The sequence below is a fragment of the Quercus lobata genome, chromosome 8, assembly GCF_001633185.2.
Source record: "Quercus lobata isolate SW786 chromosome 8, ValleyOak3.0 Primary Assembly, whole genome shotgun sequence".
In the NCBI taxonomy this organism is placed as follows: Eukaryota; Viridiplantae; Streptophyta; class Magnoliopsida; order Fagales; family Fagaceae; genus Quercus; species Quercus lobata.
Genome location: NC_044911.1, coordinates 32248497 through 32262328, shown reverse-complemented (window position 1 = coordinate 32262328; position 13832 = coordinate 32248497). Strand labels below are relative to the sequence as shown.

The window sequence follows — 13832 nt, the reverse complement described above, 5'->3', positions numbered from 1 at the left end:
GTGCAATAGCCTTTGAATTAGAATCACTCCCTCAATTAGAAACCCCCTCTCAATTATAGGATCAAAAGTTAATTGCCACAGATTTCCTTCAATTGCTTCTCCACTTTCCTAGAAAGCTTGCAAACATCATTGTAGGTCCAATAGGATTGTAGTTGGACCACATCACTGAGTTCAACACATAACCCACCAAGATAACGGGCTATCATTTGCTCCTTTGGTTCTACAATATCACATTAGGCCATAAGATGATCAAACTCTATTGTATACTCCTCCACAGAAAACTCCTTTTGTTTGAAATTATAAAATCTCAGAAAAGCATCTTGCTTGAAGTGATCAGGCAAGTAATTTTTTTTTTAGCTCTCTTTTCTTCTTTTCCATGTCACAATACATTCTCTTCCTTCCCATTGTCACTGCCTCTTAAGATGCTACCACTAGATTGAAGCATGTTTTTGTTAGGAACTTGGTGGTTCCTAATGAGGATGGATAGGAATTATTAGGGAATTGATGAGAATTGTAAAGAAATTAACTTAATTTGAGATAGTTACCCTTTTATAGAGAAATATTAAGAGAGAGAGAGAGAGAGAGAGAGAGAGAGAGAGAGAGAGAATGCACTAAGCAATGAGTTGGTTTATTCTTCATTGATATCTAATGTTGAATTACAGTTATGTATTTATAAGAGACAAGTTCTAATCTCATTGGCCCACATGACTCAAGATAATTGGCTAGTTAATTCAACACGTGTTCTATGAATTAAACCATGTGTTCAATGAGCTACATGTGCTTAAATCTTAACTAACTCATCATAATCTCAACTAACTACCTAACTAAAGGGATTACAACAATTATTTCATATTCCTAGCATTTCCCTCCCCTTGAAAACACCTTGCCCACAAGATGGTGTTGTGAAATGACACCTTCATGAGGGGAAATCGGCCACTAACCCAATACTCCAAAGCATCTTGAAAGTTGAACACACCAACTACTTCCAAGCACCATGTCACAGCCCATAACTTGAGCAAGTAGATCCCAACATTAACTAGATTAGGAAAGGAGCACCAAGAAATCTTTATGTCGTAGACTTTCTTTTTATCAAATTCCAAGTCACAAACCATAAACTTCCAAACAAATGACCACCCATGCAACTCACATGGTTAAGGAGATGATTGTCCACAAATTGCAAATAATGCATTAATTGGATCAAATTGATCACATTCCCATGAAGCTAATATTGAGGATAGATAGAGTTTCTTTAAAGAAATTTCTATATCTTCACAACTTTTAAGATCCTAGCTCACACCCAAGTTCTTATAAAAATTATAATCAGCTCGATTATGGAACCCATCATTTATCCCAGCGTAGCCACCAAGAAAAGAATCATCTAGTTCAAATTCAATTGCATTGCCACCAATGTTACTGGCTATCAATTTCATGCCTTTGTTCTTGATTATATGAGCAGCTTCATCTGTTGAAGTATGAGTTTGGCCACAATCAAACACCATTGGATCACTCATATCCAAGCTAACAGCAACAACTTCATGCATTCTAGATTCTTGCATCATCATCACCTTCTTAGTTAGTTCTTTGTACTGAACTTCAAGGGCAACATGTACATGGATATCATCATCCACTTTGACACAAAATTCAACGTCCTAACTTGCAACTACATCAACAGTAGATTCTTGGAACTAGATTTTTTCTTTGAGTTCCATTGAATCAAGAGATTGTAACTCCTCTTCTGTCATATTCTCAAGATCCTATTGCAATCTTGAGAGCTCTTCTTTCATGAACTTTTTAGATTTAGCCAAGACCTTGACCTTTTCTGAAATATCCTTGACATCCTCTAAAACTTTGTTCTCCATTTGCCATATTTCTTTCCAAAGTTTTCTTCGGTCACATTTGCTTGTCTTAAGATTGTCAGCTCTAATACCACTTGTTAGGAACCATCGATGAGGATGGATAGGAATTATTGGAGAATTGATGGGAATTGTCGAAAAATTGACTTAATTCAAGGTAGTCACCCATAAAGAAATATTAAGAGAGAGAGAGAGAGAGAGAGAGAGAGAGAGAGAATACACTAAGTAATGAGTTGGTTTATTCTTCATTGATAGCTAATGTTGAATTACAAATATGTATTTATAGGAGACTAGTTCTAATCTCACTAGCCCACATGACTCAAGATAATTGGCTAGTTAATTCAACATGTGCTCTATGAATTAAACAATGTGTTCAATAAGCTACATGTGCTCAAATCCTAACTAACTCATCATAATCTCAACTAACTACCTAATTAAAGGGATTACAACAATTATTTCATATTCCTAATAGTTTTCTCTACTTGATTGCAACAATCTTCACTTTGCGATTATCTGGAACATCTTTGAAATCAAAGATTCGCTCAACAGTAATTAGCCAATCAATGAAATCATCAGGTTGCATTTTCCCTTCAAATTTTGGAATGTCCACCTTTATATCATAACCTTGTTGTAAATTTTTGAGATGATGTGGATGGGGTGGAGTGCTCCCACTAAAGGAACGACTAGGGGCACAGTAAAATGGATTCTTGCCCTTCATTCTTGTAAAACTCCAAACACTCTTGGAGTTGCTGAAGTTGTCTCCATAAATCATCCATTTCAAAATCTTGATGATCCCTCTTAGGTATCTCACCATTGTTTTCACGTCGATGATGTCCAAACATTAAACAAAAGCTCTGATATCGACTGATACTGGATTTGTAAGGAGCAACCAAACTTAACTGATATGATAAATGGAAATAGGCTGGATGAATATATTTTATATTTTTTGGTTTTATGGGATAAAAAGAACACTCAATAATTTAAAGGATAGATAAGCTCTCCACCAAAGTAAACCCCAATTATTACCTAAATATTTCATATGGGGGGGGGGGGGGGAACACAACCGATTAAAATATGAGAGAAAAAAGAAAACTCACATTAAACTCCTCAAAATTTAAATATGATGATACCCATTTTTCGAAATACCAAAAAAAGAATTTTGATACCCATTTTCCAATTTTCCCTCCAAATATAATTTTTGGCCCATCCTTGACCCATTTTCTCTCCAAATACAAACAATCATTTCTCAAACATCTCTAAACTGCAATAAAAAAAAATTAAAAAACAAAAAAAAACAAAAACAAAAACAAAAAAACAAAACAAAAACCAAAAAAAAAAAAAAAAATACTAACTACAAAACACAATCTTAAAAATACAAACTGCAATCAAAAGCAAAAAAAAGAAGAATAAAAAAATAAAAAATAAAATAAAAAGAAGAAGACAGAAGCCATTTGGGCTTCATTGAGGAGGAAGACAAGAAGAAATTTTGTGCAAATCCGCCCCAATTTTGTGCAAATCCGCCTCTTTCCCTTGCTGTTTGCATGGCTCTAAGTGGTAAAAATAAAAAGAAGATAAGAAGAGGAGATTTATAGACTTAGGCAACAAAATGAAGAAGAAGATAGGTAGAGAATGAACATAAACTATAATGCTTGAATCTTGAGATTTACAGACTTGGGGAGCAAAGATGAGATGTGGGAACTTAAATAATTATTTGAGAATATAAACTATAATGCTTCCCAGCTGTATCACTGGCCTATAGCTACTATTTTTTTTTTTCTTTTACATAAAAAGTCAAAACTGAGAACTGAGATGATGATAGGACGTCTCAAAGACACTGCCCCCATTGAATGCAATGACCAAGGGGCTTATTTTGTGGAAGCTCAAGTTAACTGCTGACTTGTAGACTTTCTTTTCCAACCTAACATTGAGTCCTTGATCCTTATACCACTCAATTAGCCAAAGAATATATGTGTATATATATATATATATATATATATATTTATATATATATTTCAAGGAGAGAACCAAAGGAAACCACAAAAGTTGAAGAGTGATAAATTATAAAGAGAGAGGTGGAAGAGTCCCAAAACGTGTCGAGGAGAAACAACTACAGAAAGAGTAAAAAAGATAAGTGTGAAACGGATAAGTGGTAAAAAGAAAAGGAAAAAAAAATAAGAAAAATGTTGGAATTAGGAAATGCAGTTGGCTTGGGCTGTGTGCTAGACGAATTTTTATAAAGCCATTAACAACTTTTTCAGTAACTTGGAATGGAAGAGTGTATAGTATTTGAGAGTAGTTATGTCTCCAGTGTGTTGCATCAAAAGAGTTTAGTACTTTAATGAAAGAAAATAATTTAAATGAAGTAATTATTAAAAAAAGCATATTTTAATCAAATATGTACTTACAACTTTAAAACCCTTTCTATCAAAAAAGAAAAAAAATACCTTTAAAATCCTTAATAATTCATAATTTTTTTTTATCAATATATATTCATAAAATGGCAAAACTCCGAAATGGTATGCAAAAATATAACAAAATAGACTCGTACCAAAATATTTTGTTCTAATGGACAAATCGAAACGGGTTCCAAAATAGTATTCAGAACATTAATACTAGCTACTACGAAGACATGTTGTAGAAAAACTTTTAATAAAATCTTAGAAGAAGTGAAAAACATAAAAACGATTGGCTAGCCTTTTTTAGTTCCAAAGTCAAGATGGCTGGCCTTTTGAGATTTTGGATTTCCATCCACAAGTTTCTAATGTTTTAATCATTTTTTATTACCCAATGTGTCCATTAATGTATCATTTACCATCTCTTTTTTAATCTCATGGTCTTTTCTTTCACTTTTTTTTTAAAAAAAAAAAAAATATATATATATATATATATACACACATAACTTATAAGCTCATTGGGTTAGATATGAACTAACTAATTACTTTTTTGTGAATATAAACTAACTAGTCACTATTATCATTTATAAAGATGCATAACATATTATATGGACTTTTACCAAAAATTAAATTTATAAACATTCAAATAATATATATACTATTAGATTCATTAATATTATAATTATATAATTTTTTGTTTAAAAATAGTTGTAATTCCGAAACGGTACACCCCGGTACCGAAATATTTCATTCCTCTGCCTAAACCGAAATAGTCCCTAATACGGTATTGACTTTTTTGGATCTGACCCATAACGGGCTACACGTCATTGGCGATGGGTAAAAGTCACTGTTCACTCACGTACTAGTATCTTTCTTTTAAAAATGAATTTTCAAAAATTAGTATTTTTTTATGAAAAATATAATTTTAAAGGTAGTACTTTGAACTAATACTCCTGTCACTTTCATATGTGATCTTGGGAAAAGCATAACATTAAATGAAGTATTTTGGGGAACATAATTTTAATCGGATGGTCAAATAATGAGAACAAGGATAACCGAATCTTCATAGGGCCACATGGCATGTGAAATTCATATTCAAATCCTGATCATTAGATTGAAGAGTATGGTGACATATTGGTTTTGGTAAAATTTGAGACCAATGTGATAGTCAGATTGAGAGAATATAGCTATACAAGTACACAACACATGTCCATCATGCTCCATCCTTAGATTTGAAATCTAATTGTTGGATTCGAAGAGTGTAATGAAAGGTTAATTTTAGTAAATTATGGTCACAATCAAACGGTTGGATTTAGAGAAAGGCGCAGTCAAAGTTTAGTTAAAGTTGGTCAAACCCAGTCAAACTTAATAGATGGTTCTGAGACCACTAGACTTGGTGAAATTCATATTCGAATCTTAATCATTGGGATTGAAGAGCATGGTGACATATTGGTGTTGGTGAAATTTGAGAACAATTAGATGATTAGATTGAGAGAACATAGCCATATAGGTACACAACACATGTCCATCATGCGCCATCTTTAGATTTGAAATCTAACCGTTGGATTTAAAGAGTGTAATGAAAGGTTAATTCTAGTAAATTATAGTCACAATCAAACGGTTGAATTTAGAAAAAGACGCGGTCAAAATTTAGTTAAAGTTAGTCGAACCCGATCAAACTTAATAGATGGTCTCGAGATCACTGGACTTGGTGAAATTCATATTCGAATCTTGATCATTGGGATTGAAGAGTATGGTGACATATTGGTGTTGGTGAAATTTGAGAACAATTAGATGATTAGATTGAGAGAACATAGCCATACAGGTACACAACACATGTCCATCATGCGCCATCGTTAGATTTGAAATCTAACCGTTGGATTCAAAGAGTGTAATGAAAGGTTAATTATAGTAAATTATGGTCACAATCGAACGGTTAGATTTAGAGAAAGACGCAATCAAAGTTTAGTTAAAGTTGGTTAAACCCAGTCTAACTTAATAGATGGTCCCGAGACCACTAGACTTGGTGAAATTCATATTCGAATCTTGATCATTGAGATTGAAGAGTATGGTGACATATTGGTGTTGGAAAATTTTAAAACAATTGGATGGTAAGATTGAGAGAACATAGCCATACAAGTACACAATACATGTCCATCACGCGCCAACCTTAGATTGGAAATCAAACCGTCGGATTTGAAGAGTGTAATGAAAGGTTAATTCTAGTAAATTATGGCTACAATCAAACGGTTGGATTTAGAGAAATGCTTGATCAAAGTTTAGTTAAAGTTGGTCAAACCCGGTTAAACTTAATAGATGGTCCCGTAACCACTGGACTTGGTGAAATTTATATTCAAATCTTGATCATTGGGATTGAAGAGTATGGTTACATATCGGTGTTGGTGAAATTTGAGACCAATGGGATGGTCAGATTGAAAGAACATAGCCATACAGGTACACAACACATATCCATCTCGCGCCATCCTTAGATTTGAAATCTAACCGTTGGATTTAAAGAGTGTAATGAAAGGTTAATTTTAGTAAATTATATTCACAATCCAACGGTTGAATTTAGAGAAAGATGCAGTCAAAGTTTAGTTAAAGTTGGTCAAATCCAGTCAAACTTAATAGATGGTCCCGAGACCACTAGACTTGGTGAAATTCATATTCGAATCTGGATCATTGGGATTGAAGAGTATGATGACGTATTGGTGTTGGTGAAATTTCAGAACAATTGGATGGTCAAATTGAGAGAACATAACCATACAAGTACACAACATATGTCCATCACGCGCCATCCTTAGATTTGAAATCTAATTGTTGGATTCGAAGAGTGTAATGAGAGGTTAATTCTAGTAAATTATGGTTACAATCAAACAGTTGGATTTAAAGAAAGGCGTGGTCAAAGTTTAGATAAAGTTGGTCAAACCTGGTTAAACTTAATAGATGGTCCCGTAACCACTAGACTTGGTGAAATTCATATTCAAATCTTGATCATCAAGATTGAAAAGTATGGTGACGTATTGGTGTTGGTGAAATTTGAGACCAATTGGATGGTCAGATTGAGATAACATAGTCATATAGGTACATAACACATGTCCATCTCGCGCCATACTTAGATTTGAAATCTAACCATTAGATTTGAAGAGTGAAATAAACGGCTAATTCTAGTAAATTATGGTCACAATCAAACTGTTAGATTTGGAGAAATGTGCAGTCAAAGTTTAGTTAAAGTTGGTAAAACCCAATCAAACTTAATAAATGGTCTCGAGACCACTAGACTTTGTGAAATTAGGTTTAGTGGGAAGGTTTTTAGTGGATTATTGGGTATTGGAGTAGTTGTTAGAAAATGTTAATAAAGAAATAATTTTGAAAGATGATGAACATCATGTTGACATAGACTTAGATAAAGTTGATTAGGCAAAATGATGAAAATTTTTATTATTTTGGCTCATATATTATGAATTATCACTTCTGATTTTAATTAATTTGAATATGTATGTTATAAATATATTTTAATTCGATTTATTTACTTACTTTTGGTAAATATTATTACATAATTGATGATTGAAATGGTTATTAGTTGAATATATTATGAATTTATAATGAATATACCTTTCATATATTTATAATGAATCTATTAGTTTGGTAAATATTGACTAATACCTTTCTTATGACACGTGATACAAAAAAATTAAAAATTGTTTCACAAAATATCACATTTTGATAACTATGAGAATTAGTTAGTATTTTGAGTGGAATTTGAACTTTCTCAATTTTTATTATTTTAGTAATTTTGAGTTTCAAATGGGTAACATTATGATTTGAGAGTATTTTGAAGCAACAAGCCCTCCGTTGTCTCATTTTTTTTTCTTTTTTTTAACGAATTTGAAAGTTTTAAATTATTTTGGAGGTTTCAAGTTTACTTTGGTCATTATATATGTTTAGGGGTATTTTGGTCATTTTGACGAGGTTAATGGTATTTTAATCATTTCAAATATTTTAAAGGAATTTATGTCATTTTAAATATTTAAAGAGGCATTCGGAGGATTTGATAAATAAATAAAAAAATCATATTATATCAAAATTACTTTGGCCACATATTAGTGACGATAATCTTCGTCTTCATTAAAAGATCCCTTATAGCGACGACCTAATTCATTGCTAATATATAATCTACTTCCCTCCAATAATTCCCACCATTTTTTGAGAGTGAAAATTTTACCCTCAATTATATTTAGGTAGATATATTTGTGACGACATGTTGTGTCGTTGCTAAAAGGTGATTATCAAAGACAACAAATTATATCGTCGCTAATAGCCTTCTAATAGCGACCACCAATGTGTCATCGCTAATAAATAAAGCATATATATATATATATATATATATATTATATTTACTATATATTTTTGGCCACATATCTATGAAGAAACACAAGGTCGTCACTAAAGATGATTATTAGCAATGATAGATGTTATCATTAAAATAAATCTTATTTTAGCGATGTAAATGTCGTCGCTACAAAATTTATTGTCGTTGCTAAAAGTTTCCCTCCATTTTACAAAAGTAAATAAAATTCCCTCCATGACGTTAGCGACGACTTATTAGCAACTACCTTAGTGTCGTCGCTACAATACACTTATCAGTGATGACCATGTATTATCATCTCTAATGTATGCCTAATAGTGACAATTTTTTGGTTGTCGCTAAAACATTGGTCGCAAAAGACCAAAATTCTTGTAGTATATATATATATATATATATATATATATATATATGTATGTATATATGTATAAACTGGGACAAATTATTTGTTGCCCAGTCAACAAGTAATCTTTTAAAAATTTCTCAACAAGAACAAAATATTAGGCCTATTAGCAATTTAGCATAGATAGAGACCAAGTTATAAATAGAGACCAAAATCCCATACAAGGAGTACAAACTCAAAGTCACTCTTGCTATTCCTATTCTTGATGATGGCAACGAGCTTTTTACCAAAATTTCCTACCAATATTTTCTTGGTATTGGTCGTAGCCACGGCCATGTATGCAGCCAAAGCTACGAACCTTGGCAATTCCAATGCCACGACGATCCCAGTTGCAGGCATTGCTGGCAAGGCTTGGACATACACCCAATTTGGCACTATCTATGTTGTCGACAACAATATCACCGAAACCCTATCCAACGTCACCCATAGTTGGGCAACTTCAAGGCCTGTACGTGATAGCTGCGTTGGATGGGTTGGATTCATATGTTACGACATCAATAATGTTCACAAATAAGCAGTACAACAGAAGCACCATACAACTACAAGGTACACGTTTTATCAAGCAACCTGTTGGAGAGGTTGCAGTGGTGGGCGGGACAGGGAAATTCCGATTTGCTAGAGGCAATGCAACTGCTGAGACATATTCCTTGGACGTTACTACCCAATACACGGTTATCCAATGCAATGTCACGGTGCAACTTTCCTAGTTGAAAATATTGATGGGGTTACAAATGGTTGGATAAGAATTGTCATAATAATAATAATTGTTGTGCTATACTCTTATTTGTTTTTATGGTTGATAAGCAATAGTCTCTCAAAAAAAAAAAATGGTTGAAAAGCAATAATATTGCTGTCCTGTGTTATTGAAATAAAATGCTGGATTTCTTTTTTTCTTTTTTCTTTTTTTGGCAGTAATAAAGTATTACTATTATCCTTTTTCTCAAAAAAGAAAGAAGAAAAAAAAAGTGTTAATTACTATATCATCTCATGCGCGCCTAAAATTATTCACTCTTCCAAAGAACGATCTCACTAGTGCTCAGTGATCCTTCTCTCCAATCACGTATTGCCATCTATTGTAAGATGCTAGTCATGCAATGTAACGAAAAGCTATACATTTTTCAGTCACCATCTAAACGGAGACAAACTTTCAGAACAATCTGAGAATACGCTCCAACGTTACCTTTTTCTCCAGTTCTAATTTCCACGCACGAATATTCAATTGAATACGATGAAAAAGTTTAACTAGATCAGGAGTTCAGCAGTGTCCAGTGTCCACTAAGGGCAGAAAATTCATGCAATCCAAGTCTGTCTCCAAGTCAGAGAAAGCCGTACTTCCAATTCACGCTAAGCGGTATTGCCAGTTTCCTCCAACGTCGGAAGTTAGTGGAGGCTTTGCGGAGATTTTAGTAATTTTTTCTACTGTAATTATTGAGAAACTTAAATTATATAAAATATAACAAATGAAAAGGAACCTAAATATACTGACAAAAAATAAAGACACAAATACATGTAGTTTTACAGTTTTCTTCTATTAACAAAATGAAAGGAAAAAAGTGCAATAACAGTATATAAAATGAAAATGAAGAATGTTGAGATGAAATAATTATAGAAAAGAGAAAAATTGAGAGAGCCAAAGAGTAGTGGATGGTATTAACTATGACTGTGAGCTGAGTCATTGAGGAGAAAAGAAATATTGCAACTACAAAGCTGAGAAGAGCATACTACTAGCGCTGTCGAGGAGAACTCACAAACGCAATATCTCTATTGATGATACTGTTTTTAAAGAAAAATGAAATTATAGATTATTTTTATGTAATTGGTTGAACAAGTTAAGAATTTGAATGATTAAGTTTTTATGTTGAATATTTTGTTTATTTGTTGTTTTTTAGCTTAATCTTGTTTGTATAGTTATTTTTACTATAATTTGGGCTAATTTTTATAATGATGTTATCAAGTTTTTTTTTTTTTTTTTTTTTAAGGGGTTAAGAATTATGTTTGCATGGTTAAGATTATTTTACATAGATTATCAAAATTTAAGAATTACTATGACACAAGTTTAAGTCTTCACTAAAAAAGGTTTTTGCAAGTAATAAAATATTAGATTGAAACCCAACACAATTGAAAATAAGAATGTTGTGAGATTATGGCATGTCTATAGCATTCTCTAATTTTTATGTTCTTAACCGGGTTTTTTTTTTTTTTTTTTTTTTTTTTTTTTTTTTTTTTTTTTTCAGTTTAAGGGGTTCTGAGATTTTGTTGTGTCCATAGCATTTTCTAATTTTTCATTTATATTGTGAGATTTTGTTGTGTTGATAGTATTTCTAATTTTTCATTTATGTTGTGAGATTTTGCACCAATACATTGTTAATGCATGTGTACAATTGTGCAAAATTTATATCAATAGTAAACGTAAGCTAATAATTGTTATTAGAAGAAATGATAAACATTTGTAAGGCTGTCTACCACCGCCTAAACGCAGACTGAAAATTTTGAACAATCTGAGTACACTCCAGTCCAACATCACCTTCCCCAGTTCTATCTTGCAAGAAATATTCAATAGCAAAATCGATTGATCATGAGTTCAGCGGTGTCAACTAATTAAGGGTAGAAAATCAAGGCAGCCCATGTCATCCGTCTCCGGGTCTAAGAAAGATGACTTAAGTGGTTCAGTGTAACATGGTGGGCATACTCATTCCTTTTGGACGGACCAGGCACTAGCTTCAACGAGAAGTGACGAGGGACACAGCTGAATGCCTTCATGCTTAAGTTCTTGGAAAAATAGATAGCGAAATTAATTAGCCTTGAACAGGGTTTCATATTAAACGACACAATTTTTTTAATTGTATGCTGATGAGGATAAAAGGAGAGCCTAGCCACACGGAACATAAAACTGACGGTTTAGTGTAATCCTTTGGACATAACAGACGGTGTTATTGCTGACGGTCATAGGGTCAGTTGGCTCCAAGGCTAACGGCATTACTAGACCGACACCCAAAAATTGAGGCTGACGGACCGAGCATAAGTTTACTTGCTACCCACGCTACGTATAAGGAATTGTCTTGCTTCCCACGCTAGATAATATTCAAGGGATCCCTATAAGGAAAAGATCCCGTAAAATACGCTCAAGAGGACTCCTATAAGGAAAAGACTTCTACTCCAAGGAGAAGAGGGGGGTAACCCTCTCTACTATAAAAACCTAAGCACCCTCGCAACCCAAGGTACGCATAATTTACCCTCTCTAGCACTCTAAAGCAGTGAGAATAGTTCTAACTTGACCTTCGGAGGGTGTTTGGCCGGTACTACACCGGTACTCTCTGCTAGGTTATTCCTTTTCGTTGTGCAGGTGCCATTGACAATCGTACGAGGAACGTGTGACTCGCTGGTGGTATTATTTTCGGCATCATCATATGCAAATTTTGACAAATTCATCGTTTGATTACATGATCTTTGTATATTCTACATGTATGCAAAATTTGTCCCACTTTTCCTGCTCCACTCTATACTCCACTAATAGAAACTTGTCACATGTTCATCTAATTAATTAAATACTACTATTAATGGTAATATTTAATTAATTAGGTAAACATGTGACAAATTTTTATTAGTGAAGTATAGAGTGGAGTAGGAAAAGTATGATAGAAAATTTGAACTCAAATTTCAAGATGGTCAAATAACAATAACCATGTCATCAATCAATTATTTAAATTCAAATTTTTATAGTTTAAAATAATGCATAAAATATGAGTTTGTAGATTGAATGGTAAAAAACATCTGATTGATATGAAAATTCGCAAGCATGTTAAGAACATATAATCCAATAGTACAATTTTCAAAATATGAATTCAATATTAAGTTATTAGATTGTAATATATTGCTTAGAGTTACACTAAATCAAACTATATATATATAGATGCACACACCATAGAATTTCAACTTATGGTGTAAATCTATGATGATTGGAATTTATCATTAGGCAAAGCTAATAATTAGTTGTTAGTGTAAGTGGGGGTTCGACTTAGATTTCTTATTAATTAGCATGCAAAAGACTTTACTAATTGAATTAACTGGATCATATATAACTCAATTGGTAAAGTTTCTTGCACACTAATAAGAAAATTAGGTTGAGATCTTGTTTACACTTACAAGTAACAACTAATTGATGTTTTCGCTTGATGATAAAGTCCAATAATCATGTACAGTAGTTTTCGCTTGATCGTTCATACCAAACCAATATGGGATCATCTTTGTGTGTAAGAGGGAAAATGAGATTTTGAGTAATTATATATATATATATATATATATATATTTATATATGTGTGTGTATTAGTAAATAATTAATTTAGCTTAGAATAAATTATAAATAGGGCACAATTTTGTTGTATTAAAGTTATTTTATGAAATAAATTTTTTTTTCCTTAAGAACTTTATTGCATTTACTCTTTAGCTTGACCCCCCCGGAAAATATCCGTGGCTCCGTCACTGCCTATGTACCATTTAATTTTCTTTTCTTAAAAAAAAATAAATAATAATAACGGGTTATGACCTCCTTGTCCTTTAATAAGTCTGTCTCACCATCTTTCTTTCCACACATGAAACCATTGTGCATTTATGCCTTAAAAACTAAATTCAATGTTCTGGTGTGCGATATATTTATAAGAAATTTGCAACATTAATAAGGACTCATGTCTTTAAACAAGTGAAAGCTACAAAATGCATTATTTATCTGAAAAATAATTTACATAATTTGAAAATATAACTCCCTAATTTTCAAATTTATATTTATCTTAAGACATTTATTTTCTTGAAGATTGAGAAGT

At 32.5% G+C, this 13832-nt stretch overlaps 1 pseudogene; it reads left to right on the top strand.

Annotated features, from left to right (window-relative positions):
• Positions 1-9223: 9223 nt before the first annotated feature.
• LOC115955456 lies at positions 9224-9722 on the top strand (annotated as a pseudogene).
• Positions 9723-13832: the final 4110 nt, after the last annotated feature.